The sequence below is a fragment of the Protopterus annectens genome, chromosome 13.part0 (genome assembly GCF_019279795.1).
Source record: "Protopterus annectens isolate FY-2018-M chromosome 13.part0, PAN1.0, whole genome shotgun sequence".
Classification (NCBI taxonomy): domain Eukaryota; kingdom Metazoa; phylum Chordata; order Ceratodontiformes; family Protopteridae; genus Protopterus; species Protopterus annectens.
Window position 1 is genome coordinate 407658922 of NC_056747.1, and position 21412 is coordinate 407680333.

Genomic DNA, 21412 nt, shown 5'->3' on the forward strand with positions numbered 1-21412 from the left:
ACAGGATCAAACATATAACTGATACAGAATTTCTGCAGACTGGGATGATCTCTTGCAGCTGAGATGACTGCAACAAGTTTGGAATCATTGGCAAATTTAAAAAAACACATCTAATTAGCACCAGTAATAGAATTCATGAAACAATTGCAAAGGAAGGATCCAAGGACTGATCCTGAGGAATAAAACATTTATTTTCTGATCCAAAAGAAATTACATTATTTTTTATTCTAATAATAAAAGTTCTGACTTTCAACTAGTTTCACATCCAGGAGACAAAGAAAGAATTAAGTTACAAGTTGCTTAATCCCTCTTTTACACTCAAATATAGGATAACAACAGATGTTGGATGGTGCAGTGGTTGTGTTGTCGCCTCACAGCAAGAGGTTCTCTGGTTCAATTCTCGGTTGGGGGTGCCTTCTGTGTGGAGTCTGCATGTCCTCCCTGTGTTCGGGTGGGAATCCTCCGGGTGCTCCGATTTCCTCCCACGTTACAAAGACATGCATCTAGTGTGTTCTTCCCTGGACCTCCGCGGAAAATTGGCTTCATTCCAAGTCGGACTTTCCAGGCAAATGAATGATAAATAAATGTCCTAGAAATATTCAGGTAGAACATGTCAGCTGGGAGTTTGGAATTCGAAGTACCCACAGTACTAGAAGAACCCTGTACAAAATTTCATCTGTAAAGCCTGTTATGAGTAAATATATAGTAATTTCAGTTAGTTACTACAAAATGGCTTAAAGGTTGATCACAGCAGTTCTAGTAATTGAGGCTAAGTATAATAAATGACATGTTATTGGAAACTAAATCAATCGTTCATGGGCATAAAATCAGCATATTTCCAGCTTGGTGGTACATGTCAATCAAGTAACTAAAGATTCTTGAAAAAATAATAAAATACAGTTAAAATCATTTAAGAATATGTCAGGAATTAAATCTGAACTCAAGCTAGAACTATCCCTAATTGTATTTAATGTCTGATATATTTAGGTCATACAAAATGACCATGAGTTACTTAGTCATCTGAAGTAAATGGAATATATACAGTTGAGAAATTGTCACTATGTCTGTTAGTTCCTTATGTTTGAGATTTTCCATCTTTGTAGCTTTCCTTCTTAATCTAAAGAAGTGATGAACACCTTTGGGCTACTGAGTATGTTATTTGGTAGTGGTAGTTGAGGCCATATCTTATAATGTTATACTACTATAGTAAAAACCCTTCGATGTTATCTTTTTTTTTGGCATAAGAAATAAGTTATACATTCTCCAGTGGTGTTTTTCCTTTATCTTTATTTTATTCTACCATCTGAAGTTGGCTTATGAATACTTGTCAATAAGCTAGCACACCTTTTATACTACATAGCCCAACAATCAGCAATAGCTTTCAGTCACACATTTATGTCCAAGCCCAAGCACTACGATCCGATCTGACAAATACATAATTATCCTGACAAATGACAAGCAATTATGCCACCTTCTTTGCTGAAATGAGAAAAGAGTGCCACAAATGTCTATTTATGAGCCTATGGCTAGCACAAATCACCATATTATTACTCTAGGGTAGAATAAATTACAAAAATACTATCAACTTAAGTGGTGCAGGGATGTGAATACAGCATAACACATAGGCATATTGATACAAACACTTTTTTTATTTTTCTAAGCATAAGTGCACACTGTTTGTTTGTGTGTTTCGGCTTTTCCCGGTTAGGGGTCGCCACAGCGGAACTCCGGTCTGCTAATGATTGGCAGTAGAGTTTTACGTGCTGGCTTGCCAGGCCTAACGCACAACCTTCAACGAAGGAATGCCCATTCATGCATGTCGCCACACAGAAGACACTCTAACTGAGAATCGAACTGGCAACGTCTAACTGTGAGGCGACAATGCTACCGCAGCACCACCACCGCAGTCTCTAAGCATAAGTGCACACAATTTGGTGAAATTGTGCCAGGTCAGTCATACAACACAAAATGCAAGACAAAGGGGACTGTTGTAATGAAGAAAGACAAAGATGGAGAGGAATTGTTTTTTTCTTACAACACATATGCTCCTGTTAGTGAAAGATATAGGTGGCAATACAGATACAGTTTTATACACCTGATTCCAGAAAAAATGCAATGCAGAGAGTACATTAATTATTTTGCAAAGAGTGATACAGTTTCTGTATATTACTAGCATGTAATCTCAGTCACACGATGCAGTCATATTCAGCAACACAAATGCTTTATTTGCAACACTCCAGTGCAGAGAGTTAGACTTTCGGCTTTTCCCGGTTAGGAGTCGCCATAGCGGAACTCCGATCCGCTCATGATTGGCAGTGGATTTTTACAGTGTCGAGTTGCCAGCCCGATGCCCATCCTTCAACAAAGGCATGCCCATTCATGCATGCACCTGCCTGCATTTCTTTAACGTCACTCGACCATGGGGAGGACATGCAGACTCCACACAAAAGGCACTCCAGCCAAGAATCGAACGAGAGAACCTCTTGCTGTGATGCGACAACGCTAACCGCTGCACCACCGCCGCTTACTCCAGTGCAGGGAGTAACTCTGGAAATAGTCTACTTGTATGAACATATAGAAGCACAGGATTATTATACACAGAAGGCATAATTTCTAAACACTGTAACTGCAGTGTCTTTAGTAGAATCCTACAAGGGGCACTACTTAAAAAGAATACAGAATTTAGGCCCACTAGCTTTCCATCCAGTCGAAAGTTTCTTAAAATAAATATTCAAGACATTATTTCGAAGGGAATGGCAATGCTTGATGTCACATTACAGTTATACTGTTGGTTTGTTATAAACCAATTATATTTTTATAATGTAAGCTTGGTGTTGAATGTTGACCCAGAGATATTTTTAATTTGAAAATAGTTTTTGAAAATCTGAAGTGGAAACCATGTTCATGTTAAACCAATTAAAATATACTGGAATGGGTGAAATGACAGGTTGTAGGAAAAAAACTGGATCCTAATTCAGAAATCGAATGTCTTATTTGTGTATTTCTATTTGTTTTAGAAAAGAAGTAAGTAGTAGCCTTCGAACAACACTGAAGATATTTCCATACAGAACACGATACTTTAGAAGGTCACCAACCACTTGTAGTCATACCTGAGCTATGCACATTGGATATTCAAACAGCTTACCAGGGAATTCACATTTGGCATTAGGGATAATTATTAGCAGAAAAGCACCGGATACCTGATCATTATTTTGTTGCTGGCTAAAACATCTGCCAGTCTATTAAAATCCCTAGTTTTGGTGCCTAGAACAACACAAGATAGCCGAAGGTGTAAATTTAGCTGCTCTGTGGAAATGCTTATGATGCAACCTAGGACACTGAACACCACTGATTTATTCTAAAGAATTCAGCCAACAAATTGAATTCAGAAAACAACTGTAGACTTTAGAGGTTCATAGGCAAGTACTAGGCTAGTTGCCCTTGTGGGCCATTTTAAGTCTAGCTAGTTTCCTTCTGTGAGAATGAAATGCTGTGCCTCCTGTCTCTGAGGTAAACACCATAACCAATGTACCAACCCTCAGCCCAGTAAGATGACCCTGACATGACTTGAACATGCAGCCTTCTGATCTGGAATCAGACGCGCTACCATTGTGCCACAAAATCAGGATACAAGTGTCTTAATTTTTAAATTGTTGCGTTAGATATGAACAAACAGAAACTAATATAAACTCTTGCCAGGACTCATAGACATTGTGCCAGTTGTGCAGGGCTAGTGTGCCATCCAAACCACACACCAGTGCTCTGTGTAATTCATAAAGGGACAAGTGCAAAATGGAAGAACGACGTGCATGACTGCATACCTGGGGGGCTCCAGCAGTGTAGCCAGTATGAATCAGAGACTACACTGTGGAGTGAGTGCAGACGTGGATAGCAATGCAAATGACCTACAAAAAATGCAACAGCTCAGCTCTTGAATTCCAAGAACTGGTAAAGTGTGTCTCAGTATAATGCACCATACTTTGAATGACACTCCACGGAGGACATAAAAATAACAAGAGGATAAAAATGTGCTTTCTAAAGGTGAATGCAGTTCACACAAGCAAACTACCACATGCATAGCCGATATGTCCCAAACATTATAGCTGAACACCCATCAGCAGGAAATGCAGGTGTGCCCAATCCTTTCATTCTCATACTATTCTGATGAGAAGTACTAGACCGTGATCACGATAGCTGAAATGTTTAGAAATCAGACTTTACCATGACGGTGGAGTAGTGAGGATCATAGGTGTACTACCAGGCCACTGAAGGATTAAAGACGCCTGCATTGTCGGCTGAATGAGAAGACTCCTCACTCTGAATATGACAAAGCACTGTGATCTGCAACAGCTCAGTCAAAAGAAAAACAGCAGAGACACGCTGATATATGCCAGTAGCTAAATAAGCGGCACCATTGTGGACAGCTCAGTGAAAGCCAAAACCATGGCTAAACATATTCACATTCTGTCCCCAACCCTTCAACTGTGCAGTCCACTTCCATGCACACTGACTACTGACACGTGACACGTTATCCATCCACTTGTATTGCTTAGGGAAAAGATTCACATCTAGGACCAGGTAACTTACTGCATAGTGGATTGCTGACAGGGGAACACTGCAGATGTTTGGGCCTATCTCCCCAGCATCATCCTACAAAGAGTGCAGTATGTATAAAAATAGTAACAGGCCAATATCTTATTTTAAGATCAAATAAAAAATCTGCAGGATGAAACACGTGGCAAGTAGACATCACAGCAGCCAGACTGTATTGGTGGCAGTCAAACCGAGCATGCACAGCATGATTTACAAACAAAATCGGAGTTCTGTTCACAGCACAACAGTACTACAATTTACTTCCACGAATAGTGCTACTGTCCACACTGCAGACCACATACACTGAAGAAATCCCAGTAATGAGACTGCACAACACGTTCATAAATACAGTGGCATATCATACTGGAAGTTACCAATACCAAAGCTATAATCTAAAAGTTCTCATGCTAAGGCACTGCAAATAAAAATGTAGCTGCATTCATATACAGTAAGCATCATACAACAGAACGGCTGAGATCAGGGGCACAGCCCTAAGTAGCTCTAAAGGGACACAAAAAAGATGCATTGCTTTGAGAGGATAAGAGGTCAGAACTCTGCACACCACTTTAATAATTAGCATGTTATATAACATCAAATATAGCTCCAATTTGTCCTTTACATACCTCATGAATACCTTAAAAATCATTCAAAGGTAATTAAATATTTTATTTGCTTATTTAAGAGACATAAATGCCTGTTTCCTAGGTACTGTTTAAATGTGCACAAAACATAAGAAATCAAAATTATTAAAAACCAGCAAAAGCAGGAAAACTACAGAGACATTCATCATGGCATGGCACAGGTGGAAATGGTAAGGGAGAATAAGGTAATGGAGGGGAGGAAAGGCATTCCAGATTAGCTTATTATCTCCTGCCATCAAATAAATGTCATATAACATTATCATTCCACCCCAGGTGTGCCACATTTTTGTTGTTGCTGTGGTGACTTCGTACAGTGGCTAATACACCGCAGATATGCAGGAAGTCAGAAGAGTATACATTTTGTGCAGTGATTGACCTGTAAGGTAGTTAATGACCTCTGCTGGGATGAATATGTAACAAAGTACATGCAAGCAGATATAATAAGCAGGAATGCAAAAAGAAACATGTTAATAAGCCTTTGATTTTAGATCATATACTGTGGGCCAGAACACAGGTTAGTGACCAATGTCCAACTCTATCAGACCATACTACACTAACGGTAGGAGAACATCTTTTGAGGGGTCTTGTAAATACCTCTGCTTCACTAGTTTTTTTTGTTTTTGTTTTTTTTTACCTACCCTAGAGTACACATAAAATAAGATTCATATTGGGTAAAGTATATTTATGTGTATGTTGGCACTTTTTACATTAAGTACAGCACTGTTTGCCAAGATGTGGACTCTATCAAATATCAATGACTCAGACTGTAGTGTACACAGCTATCATACCTAGCTTGATTTATATAAGCCTGGCTAATCACAATGGTAGTCATACTGCCCCTTCACTACAAGAACGTTCGATTGCCTTAATATGACATACCCTACTTAGAATACTGGCACTTCTACATACTCTTAGGTTCATAGGTAGGTACTAGGCTATCTGCCCGAAAGCATTTATAAGCCTAGCCAGAATATGCTGGCTTTCGCCGTCCCCTTAAATTAGTTCCCTGTGCCTCTGTCCAGCAGAGCCACTGAAGTGATCCTCGGGGTAAACTTTCTGTTTCCCATCCACTCGTCAAGGTTTCTCTTGAAGAGTGTTAGCAAGGAGCTCTGCCTAATGTAGATTGAAATCTTGTTCCAAAGCATGGGAAGTCTCTGAGACAGGAATCTATCCCTCCAGCATGTCCTATTTATTGTTGTGGTGAGGTTTAGATCCCTAGAGCGTGTGGCTTGAGGGGATAAGCTTTTCTTTAGGTGGAGCATGTCCATCAGTTCTGGGTTGGACATGGCCTTGTATGTCAGGCAGAGATCACCTCTGAGTAGGCAGTATGCAACTGAGTACAGCTGGAGTTTCTACAGTCAAACTGCATAGGGCATCTGTTTGAGGCCAGTGATCCTCTTGGTGAGGTACTTCTGTGGTCTTTCCAGCTGCTGCAGGTGTCTTGTAAGATACATCCCAAATGGGGCATTGTACTCTATGATGGGTCTGATGAGTGATGAGTAGAGGGGCACAATGACCTCTTTTGATCTGGATGCGAACCCTTTTGTGATAAGGTGGGCCACGTAGAAGGATTTTCTAACCACTTTGGCAATGTGATTATCAAAGGAGAGATTACTATCTACTTGGGCCCCCAGATCCCTTATTACATCTTCCGTATTTAGGGGACTACCACCTATGTGGTAGTTTGTGGGTACTTTGTTTTTTCCAAAGGGGATGACTATGCACTTTTTGGCATTTAGCTTGAGGCCATGAATTTGACACCAGGTATCTGTCTCAGTAAGACCCTTTTGGAGGATGTCTGTGCCAGCCAGAGTCTCAATTATAGCCCTTAGTTTGCAGTCGTCTGCGAACTTGGTCAGCCATAGTCCTCCTGTGCTTGTCTGTACCTCTGAGAAGTATATGCTGAACAGGAGGGGTCCTAGGACTGAGCCCTGGGGAGTGCCACTTGTAACCGGTTTAGAATTAGACCTAGCTCCCGCAACTCTTACCATATGGGTTCTGTCCGTGAGCCAGTTGGCAACCCATCTTGTGACATAGGGGTTTATGTTCAGACTGGTGAGTTTGTCTATAATACCAGAATGGGGAATGGTGTTGAAGGCCTTTGTGAGGTATAGGTAGGCTGTGTGGACCACCTTTCCCTCATCTATAGCCTTGGTAACTGTCTCAAAGAAGTCCACCAGGTTTAGGAGGCATGATCTGCCCTTAAAGCCGAACTGGATGGGGTCCAGTGTTTGGAGGTTCCCAATGTCTCTGTTAATGAGATCTAAGATGATGCGCTCCACAGCCTTGCAGACCAAGCTAGTCAGGCTTATAAGGTGATAGTTCCCGGGGTCTGTTGTGGCTCCACCTTTGTGAAGCGGAATAACCGTTGCTGTGTGCCACTCTATGGGTACATAACCTGTGAAGAGGCAGAGTTTGAACATTGTGTTTAGGTGAGGGGTTAGTTCGTCTTTGAGCTCGTGTAGGATGCAGCCTGGAACACCGTCCAGTCCCATTGATGCTGTGTTTTTGGCTTTGGAGAGAGCTGTTTTAACCTGAGTGTCTGTGATTTCAGGGGCTCTACACTCTTCTGGTATGGTTATGGGCCCTTTTGGGGGTGAGAGGGGGTGAAGTTTGCGCTGAACCTGTCTGCCAGGAAGTTGGCAATATCGGTTGGTTCAGTGTATTTTGTACCATTCTGCACTAACTCCAAGCAGATCTGAGCATTGCCACTTAGATTCTTGACATAGCTAAATAATGCCTTGTGGTTATCTTTGGAGTCCTTAGCAATTTTTCTTTCGAAACTCACCTTGGATGATTTTATGAGGGATCGTAGTTTCTTGCTGATACTGATCAGGGATGTCTTCCCTTCTTGGGATTTTACTCTTTTCTGTACTAATTTCCTCCTTCTATTGCATAGCTTGTTTATGGCAGGAGTCCACTAGACTGGTTTCCTTTTCTTGGAGGAGTGAGTCTTGGTTTTGCTTGGAATAGCACGATCCATGCTTTCTTGTAGATGCTCATAGAATGCATAAGTAAAGGATTTTGCAGCTTGAACAACGTTATCCTTTAGCATGGGGGTCTTGAAATTTTCCACTTCAGTCTTAAGTAATGTGAAGTTTGCTTTTGAAAAGTTTTTCACTGTGGTTTCCTTGTCCGGGGGTGGGGGTGGAATGTGGATATCCAAAGTGATTTATTTATGGTCAGATCTAACCAGTGAGGGGTTGATCTCCTGTGTGGAGCACCGGTCGCCCATGTTGGTGACGACCAGGTCCAATATGTTGTCACCTCTGGTGCGAGTGCTGACCAGTTGATCCAGGGTGTTTGAGTTTATAAATTCTATGAAATGTTGGGCAAGGGAGTTAGTACTTGAGTAGTTCTCCCAGTTAATGTTTGGGTAATTGAAATCACCCAATATTAGGGTGTTTGGTAGGACCTTTATATTTCCCAGTGTTTCCAGAAATGTGGAATGGGGGTCCTGGGACATGGTGGGTGATCTGTAGTAAGCTACAATTTGAATTGCAGTTTTGCCCATTGTTAGTTGCACGTGGATGATCTCTGAAGCATCGTGCTGTACCACTAACCTGGAGGTGTGGGTATCCTTGATGAATATGGATACGCCCCCGCCTTTTGTATTTCAGTCCGGGTTCTGTGGCTGAAATGTATGGTATGAGTTGTAGCCTGGTAGTGCTGGGGTGCTCTCTGGAGCCTTAAACCAGGTTTCTTTTACTGCACATAAATCTATTTTCTCCATACTGAGGAGTGCCTCAAGTGCATGCATTTTGAGATTTAGACTTCTGGCATTGAGTAGCATTACCCTCAGTTTTTTGTTACTTGTGCTATTTATGGCGGTGGGTTTGTCTTTTGAGCCTTGCCTAAAAAAAGGCACTATGGGGGTGGCAAGAGCCTTGGCCAGTATTCAAAAGCCTAAGGGTGACAGGTACAAGCCGTCTTTAGCGAAGAAGCGTGGCTTTTCGAGCATGTCATCCCAGGTGGACAGACACTGGATCTCCTTTGAATGACTCTTGCATCACACATCACACTATGCAGGTCTATATTGAATCAGTGAACACTTAAAAAAGCAAACAGTGATTCATCAACCCTAGTTAACCAAAAGCTGACAATCCCGAACACTCGGAACAGCAGGGAAAAAAATCACTGTTCCACAATAAAAAAAAAAAAACTTAATACAGTATTTAATGTAGGGGGCTTCACCCCCACACCCCCCTACTTAAATATACCAACTCCGAGATGGCGCCACAGTGGAGAAAATGACAAACTCCCGAAACCGGACCAGCAATTTTTTTCCCTGGGGAAAAAAAAATCGCTGTTCCGGGTGTTCGGGATTGTCAGCTTTCAGTTAAATAGGGTTGATGAATCAGCATTCGCTTTTTTAAGTGTTCACCGATTCAATATAGACCTCACTATGCACAGTGGGGGTGAATGTCAGTTGTCTTAGAAATGTGGTCCATTCTCTACATCATTACAGGCTCTTCCGGATACACAGCTATTATATGGTCAACCCATCTAAATACTAACCTTAAATGATTATGCAGGACAGGCAAATAATAGAACACAAGGGGAACAGAAATGAGCAATAAGACTATCTGGGAGTACAATAGCAAGGAAGCTCCAGTGGCACGTTTGCAGGTTTAGAGTTACCTGCTTGGAACACTTGAGCTCAAATTACAGTGGCTTGAGTGGCCATTTGCTGCAGTTTCATTTCTCACTTTTAATCAGAGAAAGATGACTATTGCAAATATTATTGTGAATTCTGAATGACCTGAGGTCAGTGCACATTGGAGAAAGCGTGAAACAAGTTTTCGATTACCTGTCAGTAAGCACTATTCTTCTAAGGTGCAGAGACAGTAGAGTGAGAATAGTAAAGGGTTTGGGAGCAGGCAATGCAACCCAATTGTAACACACCACACTAGTCTGCAGCCTTAGATGACAGAAAAATTACAAGAAAATGGAAAAACTTCTTCTTCTTTCGGCTTTTCCCAGTTAGGAGTTGCCACAGGGGAACTCCGGTCCGCTAATGATTTGCAGTAGATTTTTATGGTGTCGAGGTGCCAGCGCGACGCCCAACCTTCAACTAAGTCACGCCCATTTACACATGTCTTTCAAGCGCAACTCTACCGCGGGGAGGACATGCAGACTCCACACAGAAGGCGCTCCAGCCGAGAATCGAAGGGGAGAACATCTTGCTGTGAGGCGACAACACTACCGCTGCACCACCGCGGCTTCCTATGGCTCAAATTTAGAAAGGTTACTATAAGGTTTAGGATCATACGTTCATAGGTGTGTACAAGGCCAGTGACCACTAGGGCCTTTATAAGCCAAACCAAGTATTCCAATTCTGTCATGCAAGTTTGTGTGTCTTACAGGTTATTTTAAGGGGTATATGTAAGTTAGGGCAAGATTTACAGGCAGCTTCTGTCCATTAGAAGCATAAGTGCTCAACCCAGTGTGTATTTCTAATTCCCCATCCACTAGTCCAGGTTTCTGTTGAATGGGGTTAGAGGAGATCTCTGCTTCACATAAAAGGGGAATTCTCTTGCATACACAGCTGTCCCTCCAACGTGTCCTGTAATGACGTGCACACCGCATGGTTAGCAGTTCTTATTCGCCATGGTACTTTAGCATAAAGATGTGCAGGACTACAATGAGGTTTCTCCACCGCCAAGCTAAATGTTATGGAGGTATTCTTGGAAAGAGGCATTTCCTAATTAGCCATGTGGTGTCCCCAGCACTGACTATGGTAAGGCACTTACACAGCCAAGTGATTCAGAGAACCGCTCAGTTGCTTAAAACTAACATGGCTACTCATGGGCACTTGCATTCATGAACATGACCAAAATTTTGTGATGGCCCATCATGGCAGAAGTGCATGCTGAGGAGATTAGCAGACAAGTAGTGTTGGGGGGGGGGGGGTGCATGTATGTTTGTGTATGTGTGGGGCTGCATGTGCAAGTGTATTTGTGTGTACTCCTGCCTGGGAGGTTGCAGTAGTGGGGTTAGTAAGGGAATAGGGTAGGTGTGTTTGTGTGGGTGGGTGTCTGTGTTTGTTTCAATATGCATATGTGTGCGCGGGTGAGTGAATGACGGGTGTGCCTGTTCCAACATGATGTATGGGCCGCCAATGTTAACTACCACAGGAAAGTGCTGATCTGCAACCATGGCAGTTAAGGGTGATTTAGAGACATGCAAATTAACTGATAATGAGGTCTTTCCTCATTGCAGCTAATGTGTCTCTGAATCACATTTTGAAGCAACATGTAAACAGACCCTTTTTGCTGCAGCTCATACTGCTAGTGGAGGATTTCTTTCTGAATTCCTGGGATGGTATATGGCTGAAGTTTGCTTTGTCTTCCTATAACTCAAATACTAAATATACAGAAAAAAGGCCATCTTAGGTACAAATGTCATGAATCATTTCACTTGAAATCAGCCCCATTAGTATAATCTACATTCATAAAATGTATAGATGGACATCTTAACAAAAGATTTCATAGAAGATGTGGTATATGCACATATTCACAAAGGCCTATACAGTCGTAACTTCTGAACAAGAAAAGGTACTCAGGCATAGCAGTATATCCACTAAATGGGAAAATGTGAATCAGCCAACATGTGACAATAATAATACTGACATTTCAAAATATGAATAGAAAGCAAATCCCATAATAATGTACAGGGAATCAACTAATGTCTCCACTGTAATGAAGGCAATGCTGTGATTAAACTGCCACCTGTAGCAAATAAGTACACCAAAATGAGTGTAGATTGTTAACATTCTATGCTTCGGTGCTCATTGTATCCAAACTCCTGCCAGCAAACAATATCAATGAAAACTAGATGAGTGTTGGAGCTACCTGAACCCACAACTTTGGTTTAGTTTAAGGCAATGCATTTTAAGGCATGTAATACAATAAAGACTAACACTGTTAACACTTCAAGATACATATTATATGTGAATTTGAAATATTCACTTTAACAATTTTTTTATTTAGATTTATTTCAATAACTTGTACAATGAAAGGTCACTTAGTAAGCATGTTTGCTATCGTATATCATCAGTTCTTTACTGACGTCTCATCTTTAAGGATTCTCAACTGTGTGACTTTAAATATTTAAGGGGGGAAAATCACCACTTCCAATCCTAGTAGTAGTGTTTCCTGAATATGGTTTTTAATGACTTACAGCAAATTAATATGCCCTCTGCATAAGCCGATAACCTTGTCACCTTATTTTTTAACACATAAATGGTGGTCATGCAATTCATCCACTCTCGGTATTTATTTATTCATTTTATTTTGTTATACTTGCTTTGCCCAGATCAGCCCCAAGACCCATCAAGGTCTTAATCCTCTCTGCAGCCCTCTTCCTCTGGCATCCAACATCATGGTGAGTGGGAGGTGAGAGATGAGGAGTGCAACCATCATCATCCAATGCAGTTTGGGAAATTTTTGTATAACATCTCCTATTAGTCAAAAGCACAGTGTAGTGCTATTAATATGAACCTAGCATAGATCTATGCTGTCACACACTTATGCCAGCTGGAGTACAATGCAGTCTTTGTTGGTTTCACAATCCACACCCTGAGCTCCTATGCATATAACTATTTCTGAACCATCTCTAGATGATACATTTGTTGTGAGACACCTTCCTGCACTAAGAACTTTCCTTAGATGATGCATTGCTGTGAAACTCTACCAACATTCTCCTTTACTCTGGGCCTTCCCAGGATGATGCAATGCTGGGAGACTCTGCCAACATCCTCCTGCACTGTCGGCCTTCCCAAGGTGATCCACCTGCTATGAAACTATACCTGCTACCTCTGTTTTGGATGAACACGCTAGCATCAGCCACATTTTTCCATTCCTCTCTAACTATTCCTGTGTTCAAGGCAGCCAGCTGAACTTTAGTCATCTAGGACACAGTCAGTGGCAAAATCTTTGTTCTCCTGAACATACTACCTATACGCTTTGACCATGACCACTCGTCTGCTCTATTTTACATATCCTTTGAGAAACACACTTCCAAAGTCTTCACAAAATGCTGTGTCTAAGTCTAGAAAGTATACACATAGTCAATAATCTTTGTTTGTCATTTGTCTTGGCTTTTCCAGGAATGCTACTCTTAAGAGAGTCGGATCTGTGTTTTATAGCAATTCTAAAAATAACACATGATCCCGTTTCCATCAGATTTAAATATTAAGCCATTCTAATGGAAATTAGTTAACTGCGTGACAGTAAGGTAATTTTCAAATTTTAAAAACATTTCAATGTGCAGTTAAGAAGCATAAATGTATAGATTCCTGAAAAAGTATTGTATTTCCAGCTATAACGTTAAAGCTGATTATACTAATGTAGACTTTGGGAAGCATAAAAAAAGTATTTTATTTCCCACAGCAAGTCTGATTACTCCCTCATTATATATTTTATTTAATATGTTTCTAAAGAAAAACGTATCCCGCAGTCTTGGAAGCTATCCATTGTTAAACCAATATTATAAATAACAGCCAAGAGAAATACTCACTAACTACCTTTCAATTAAGCTAACCACTACACTGTGCCATGGCCTTCATTGAATAATCACCATTTAATTAATACAGGCTAAGATCTGTTCCCATTCATTCAGCATCCATTAGTACAGCTATACAAAATAATGCTTTCGCTTAACAGATGTGCCTGAGTTTTCAGACGTGTCACTTCAGCCTTGTATGAATATTGTTTTGTACAAATAATTTACTTGGGATACTGGAACAGCTTTTGAGATGGAACTTCTTTCCCAAAAACTCATATGCCATATTAACCTTAGTGTCAGCAAATAGAAACATTTTCATCTATAAGTGATTTAGTAATAAAAGAGGTAGCACTTACAGGTGCTTATTCTGATATGAATAAAGCAATGCATGGTTTATTTGATGCTACCAGCATTTTCTTTGCAAAAGACACAGCACCTTCTGATTTCCTCATACGCAAAATGCATTAATGTCTGTAAATGAATTAGATATGCAACGCTACTGTCTCTCTACCCACCTGTTAAAATCACTCGTGTCTTAGTCTTTTTTTTTTTCAGGAGCACAATGAGCTATCTAAATCTACACAAATCTTACAAACTCTCAGTTATGAATAATCAGCAGTGCATCAATTTCTTCATAAGAACTCACAAACTTACCCAGGTAAAGCAAATTAGAGATACTCATGTTGTGCATTACTCATAAATAGGAAGTAAGTTCTAGTACATCAGTTAAAATGTATAAATGATATACTTAGAAATTGTAATGGCCATGGTGCAAACGAATGGATTTATATGCAGACATCTCTTGTCTGAATAATTTCAGAATATAATGCCTTTTTTCAATAGCTGCACTCACAGATGGATGATCCATGTGAGGCTGTCCAGTGCTTTTTTACTACGCAAATTAAAGTCATGGGCAGAAGTCCCCTATAATAAGAAAATGAAATTATTATCTTTGTTTCCTGCCATCTAAAACTTGTTTAACAGGATGTATATAGGTTCATAGGTTCATACTAGGCTATCTGACCTAGGGCATTTATAAGCCTAGCCAGAATGTGTTTGGCTTTCGCCACCCATTTTAAATTTATTTTGCTATGCCCTTTTTCGAGGTTAGTATACTGTGCCTCTGTCTAACAGTGACACAGAAGTGATACCCGGGGTAAACCTACGATCTCCCATCCACTCATCAAGATTCCTCTTGAAGAGAGTCAATGAGGGACTCTGCCTAACCTGGACTGGGATTTTATTCCAGAGTGAAGGGAGCCTCTGGGTTATGAATCTGGCCCTCCAGCATGTCCTATTTATTTCAGTGCTGAGGTTCAAGTCTCTCGGCATAGCTCGATGGGATTTGGATTTTCTGAGGTGCAGCATGTCCATTAATTCCGGGTTGGACATGGCTTTATACGTCAGGCACAGATCGCCTCTGAACAGGCGGTATGCCACTGAGTAGAGCGGGAGTTTCTTTAACCGGGCAGCATATGGCATCTGTTTGAGCCGTTTGATCCTCTTGGTGAGGTACATTTGGGGTCTTTCCAGTTGCTGCAGGTGTCTGGTAAGGTACATCCCAAAAGGGGCATTGTACTCAATTATGGGCCTGATGAGGGATGAGTAAAGAGGCACGATGACCTCCCCTGATCTAGATGTGAATCCCTTTATGATTAGGTGGGCTATATAAAATGTTTTTCTAACCACTTTGGCCACGTGGTTGTCAAATGAGAGATTGCTATCAACTTGGGTCCCCAGGTCCCTAATTACTTCTTCTGTACTTAATGGATTACCACCTATGTGGTAATTTGTGGGCACTTTGTTTTTGCCAAAGGGGATGACTATACACTTTTTGGAATTTAGCTTGAGGCCATGACTGTGGCACCAGTTGTCTGTTTCTATGAGGCCCTTTTGGAGGATGCTTGTGTCGGCTGGAGAGTCGATTATGGTGTCCAGTTTGCAGTCATCTGTGAACTTGGTCAGCCACAGTCCTTCCATGTTGGCCTGTACCTCTGAGAAATATATACCGAACAAGAGAGGTCCCAGGACTGAGCCTTGTGGGACACCGCTTGTAACTGGTTTGGAGTCTGACATGGCTCCAGCAATTCTAACCATGTGGGTTCTGTCCTTGAGCCAGTTTGCAATCCATCTAGTGACATAGGGGTTTATATTTAAGCTGGTGAGCTTATCTATAATTCCCGAGTGGGGTATTGTATCGAAGGCTTTTGCGAGGTCCGTGTAGGCTATGTGGACCACCTTCCCCTCGTCAATGGCCTTGGTGACTGTTTCAAAGAAATCAACCAGGTTTAAGAGGCAGGACCTGCCCTTAACAAAGCCGAACTGGGTAGGATCCAGTATCTGTAGGTCCCCAATATCTTTATTTATGAGGTCCATGATGATCCTTTCCATAGCTTTGCAGACCAAGCTAGTCAGGCTTATGGGGCGATAGTTTCCAGGATCCGTTGAGACACCACCTTTATGGAGAGGGACCACTGTTGCTGTACGCCACTCTTTGGGCACATATCCTGTAGTAAGGCTGAGATTGAACAGTAGTTTTATGTTTGGGTTTAGCTCTTCTTGGAGTTCATGTAGGGCGCAGCCGGGACACCGTCTGGTCCCATTGATGCTGTGTTTTTGCTTTGGAGGGCGGCTCTTACCTGAGCATCTGACATCTCAGGGGGGCAGCACTCTGCTGGGATACATATTTGCCCTTTTGGTGGGGGAGTTTGTGCTGAACCTGTCAGCTAGGATGTTGGCAATGTCTGTGGGTTCGGTGTATTTTTTGTCATTTTGGACTAATTCTGAGCATATCTGGGAATTACCACCCAGGTTCCTAACATAACTAAAGAAAGCCTTGTGATTATCCTTAGTGTCCTGTGCAATTTTTCTCTCGAAGCTGGCCTTAGACAATTTTATGAGTGCCCGTAATTTTTTGCAACTGATCAGTGATGCCTTCCCTTTTTGGGATTTTGCTCTATCATTTAGTAGTTTCCTCCTTCTATTGTATAGTTTGTTTATGGCTGGGGTCCACCAGACAGGACGTCTGCCTTTGGAGGATTGGATCTTGGTTTTATTTGGGATCGCATGATCCATGCATTCCTGAAGGTGTTCATAGAATGCGTTTATAAAGGATTCTGCGGTCTGGGCCATATTTTCCACAGGCCCGGGGGCTTTGAAGGATTCCACCTCGGTTTTGAGGAGTGTGAAATTTGCTTTAGAGAAGCTTTTCACTGTGGTTTTCTGGGCTGGGGGTGGGGTTGGGATGTGAATATCCAGTGAGATTAGTTTATGGTCTGATCTTACCAGTGAGGAATACACTTCTGGTCTGGAGCATAGAGTCCCCATGTTGGTGATGATCAGGTCCAGTATGTTTTCCCCTCTTGTGGGAGTGGTAACAAGTTGTTCCATAGCATTTGAGTTTATAAATTCTAGGAACCTTTGGGCTAGGGTGCTGGAGCTAGAGTAATGCTCCCAGTCTATGTTTGGGTAGTTGAAGTCGCCCAATATAATGGTGTTAGGAGAGACCTTCATATTTTCCAGTGTTCTCAGGAAGGCCGAGTGGGGTTCCTGGGTTTGGGAGGGTGGTCTATAGCAGGCTATAAACTGGAAGGCAGTTTTACCCACTGTTAGTTGCACATGGATAGTCTCTGATGCTTCGTGCTTTGCCACCAACCTGGAGGTGTGGGTATCTTTGATGAATATCGATACCCCCCCCCCTCCTTTTGTGGTTCGGTCCAAGTTTTGGGGCCGAAAAGCATGGTATGAGGTATAACCTGGTAGTGCTGAGGTGCTCTCAGGAGCCCTGAACCAGGTTTCTGTTACTGCACAGATATCGATGTTCTCTATGCTAAGGAGAGGTTCGAGTGCGTGCATCTTGAGGTTTAGACTTCTGGCGTTGAGTAGCATTATTCTTAGTTTCTTATCCCTTGTGATACCTATGGAGGTGGGTTTGTCTTTTGAGCCTTGCCTAAAAAAGGCACTATGGGGGTAGCAAGAGCCTTTGCCAATATCCGAAAGCCCAGGGGTGACAGGTGCAAGCCGTCCCTAGCGAAGCATCGTGGCTTGTCGAACATATCATCCCAAGCTGACAGGCATTGGATCCCCTTTGAATGACACCAGTACTTAAGCCAATTGTTGAAATTGATCATCTTGTCTTCATATTGTGGCATCATTCTTGGTGAGGGTAAGATGCTACTCAAGGTCAGGGTCATACCGGCCTGGGCTACATGCTCAGAGAGCTCCTCTATGTCTCTTTTCATGTAGTCCAGGGAGGTATGTCTCAAGTCATTCACACCAGCATGGACAATGACTGAGTCATATTTGTACATGCCTTGGAGTGACCTGAGTGCTTGTGTTATGTGGCGGATCCTAGCGCCCGACAGGCTGCTCACCGTGACCCTCTCCTTGTTCAGCCTGGTGGCGGGACATCAGTGTGCCTGATGATAGAGTCACCTATTACAAGTGTATCAGGTGTGTTGTTTAGTCTTAAGGGCTGTGACTGTTCAGCACACTGGCTTTGTGAGATATGTGTTGCACATGTTTTGTTTTGGGGTAGCGGTTGCTTGGGTGTCTGCTTTGGAGGTCTCTGCTGCTTAGGCAGATCTTTATTTAGAGCCTCCGAATATGTTTTTGTGTGATTATGTGTTTGGTTTGCTGTCGTGGTAGGTCTATGTGAGACTGGAATTGTAGTGAGTGTGGTTTCCTTCTCCTCCTGACTGGTTATGCCAGTACTGAGTTGAGAGAGCTTAGCCTCATAAAGCTATGCAAACCCTTAAACATGTCTGAACCATTATTTCATCCCTTATTCCGCTAGCACTACTGAGTTCTTAAAAATTAAAATAAAATAAAGGTAAAGGGACAGGATCAAGAAAAATGTTTTCAAGATTCTAGAAAATCTTTATGCATCAACTATACCCAGATATTTTGCTTTCTGTAGAAGTCATAGGTACAAAAAACACAAAGTATCCACACGCTGAAAATTGTAGCCCTGAGCTTGTGGACACAATGAATTATAGAGTCTGCATGCAGAAAGTAAAATGTTTTGTAATTTCAGAAAGAATTGTGTACAATTGTTTTGGGAAGAAAATTCTTGTAATTGGATAACTATACCTAGAAAGGGAGCAAGTCTCAGTGGATAAGTGAATCAGATGTGTTGAATAATGTATGCATCTTTATGAATCCTTGCAGTGGTAATTATTTAGTATAAAGGCCAGTGTCAGAACAATGGCTTAGGCAAACACATTTAGTTCTTTATAACATTCAAAAGCGAAAACCATGTTAAACTGAATGGTTTGTAACGTCTGTAATATCAACTGGCTTCTTTTATTTGAAAAATGCTAACTGCATGGTAATGATGCATGTAGGCCAGAAACAGAATCCAAGACTACTTCAGGAAACTCCCTGTTAATTGGCTTCCTGTGGCAGCAGATACTGCATGTTCCTCCATGTCTGAGCATTTTACAAAGAGCAATTATAAGAAGTGCTATGACCCAGTTAACCGGCTATCTCACATAGTGGGACAGCACCATAGAAAACTGTATTCATGGAGGAAAATCCACTATACACAACTTCCTAATGCTGTTGGAAAAAATAGCTCAAGGAAGGCAATAACTACATTCTGGAGCAACACAGAATGGTGGTGCTGAAATGGCTGTACAGACAATATTGGTAAACTCTTTCCTATATTAAATCCTAGGCAGTATGATGCAAATCACAAGAACGTCTGGATTTACTACTACATCATGTAGGTTCAAGTTAATATTTATTTTAAAAAAAGCAAAAAATGTCTTTACTAAAGAAAAGAAACTTTCCAAAACAAAGACAGGATGGAGTTGCTTCATTCTCAAATCAAACAAGCCAACAGGATTTGTATGTACTGAAAATGGGCTCACAATAGAACACAAAAAAGTATAGCATTATTGCCTTTGGGAAACATCCTTCATCCACAACATTCTACATTGTTAACATCCGTCTCCACACACACAGTACTCAGGGACCTTGGGTAGACAATTCCCTCCCCTCTGACCACCATGTTTAAAATGGCAGTTAGGAAAGCTTTCAGTCTAGTACAACTGATATCCAAAGCCTATCTCACCTTTGGGAAACAGCCTTAATTCACATTATCCTTCATTGTCAACATAAGTACGTATACACACACACACACACACACACACACACACACACACACACACACACACGCACACACAAACAGTACTCAGGGACCTTGAGTAGACAATTGCCTCCCTTATGACCACCATGTTTTAAATGGCAGTTAGGAAAGCTTTCAGTCTAGTACAACTGATATCCAAAGCCCATCTCATCTAAGTCAAATGATGATATTGTTCCCTTTACAATTTGCCTTATTAAACCATTTGCTGAGTACAAAGTCCCCTTCAACATTTGCTTAGCAAGACATGTCAGACAGAAACACCCCAAAGATTTCTGGCAAAAAAACTACTACTAGGTAATGTGAATGTCAATTGGTTGGACAAACTCAAACTCCCCTACATCTAGCACAAACTTAAATGATTTCACACAAGTAATTAATAGCTCCACACATTATACCAAGACATCAAATTCCCTATTAGACTGGATCCTAGTATCAGACCCTACTAAATACACCACCACAGGTACAATGTCAGACTCTCTCAGTGATCATCTCCCGATCTGTGTGACCCGACATCTCACACATCCAGTTAAATAGCATACACTTATAAAACAACACACAACCTTTCCAAGTTTAATGCAGAAATGTTCATTACTACACTATCATCTATTAACTAGAACTTTCTAAAAATCCTTCCCTTAGAAGGTGCTGTAAATTAATTCAATAAAACTCTTCAAAATATCGTAAACAGCCTTGCACCTCCTAGAAGGATGAGGCTAAAAACAATGTAATTTGGCTACCAAAGAGAGTTGAATGATAATACAGGATAAAGAAAAAGCATGGAAAGAACAGCAAAAGTATAAAACACCTCAGTAACTTGAAAACTTTCGAATGCTTTGCAATCTTACTAAAAGCTAAATAAATAAATAAATATACTATAATAACTTTCAGAATACTAAACACAACCCTAAAAAATGTTGGACATCCATTAAAGAAATTTTACATCCCAGCCAAAAATTCAACCTAAACCCCTATCTCAATAACTCACCACTCAAAATTGGAATACAGTTCAACTCTTATTTTATAGATAGTATAGCATCTCTAACCAAGGATTATTCAACTTCTAATGCCAATCCTGCTCAAAAGCCACATATCACCACATCCACTTTCACCTTCAAACCTTTGCCCACATCCTATATAAAACTACTCTTAAACCATGATCTTCTTCAGCTGATGGCCTTCCTAGTGCATAACTAAAAATAGCAGTCAACAGCATTGCCTATCCTGTCTCAATCGTTATAAGTAGGTCAATCCAGGAATCCCACATTCCCTTTCTCTAGAAAAAGTCACACATTATCCCTCTGCACAAAGGAGTAAATTCAACAGACATTAATAACTTCAGACCTATAGCAATCGTATCTCCCCTCGCCAAGATACTTGAAAAACCTGTTCAAAAACAATTGCTAAACAATCTTCTGCAGGAAGAACTCCTATCCCTACATAACATAGTTTCCGTCCTTCCCATAGTATTTGCACTGCCCTTCTAACTTATATAGATACTGTCAATAAAGCTAGAGATAAT

General features: G+C 41.2%; 1 protein-coding gene and 1 non-coding gene across 4 annotated transcripts in view; both read right to left on the bottom strand.

Annotated features, from left to right (window-relative positions):
* COL26A1 (collagen type XXVI alpha 1 chain) overlaps positions 1 to 21412 on the bottom strand; it is a 2134825-nt gene that overhangs the window by 1375446 nt on the left and 737967 nt on the right. The gene's annotated exons all lie outside the window — the stretch shown is intronic.
* Positions 3553 to 3624, bottom strand: TRNAW-CCA. Its single transcript has one exon. It is a non-coding gene; the product is annotated as a tRNA-Trp (tRNA).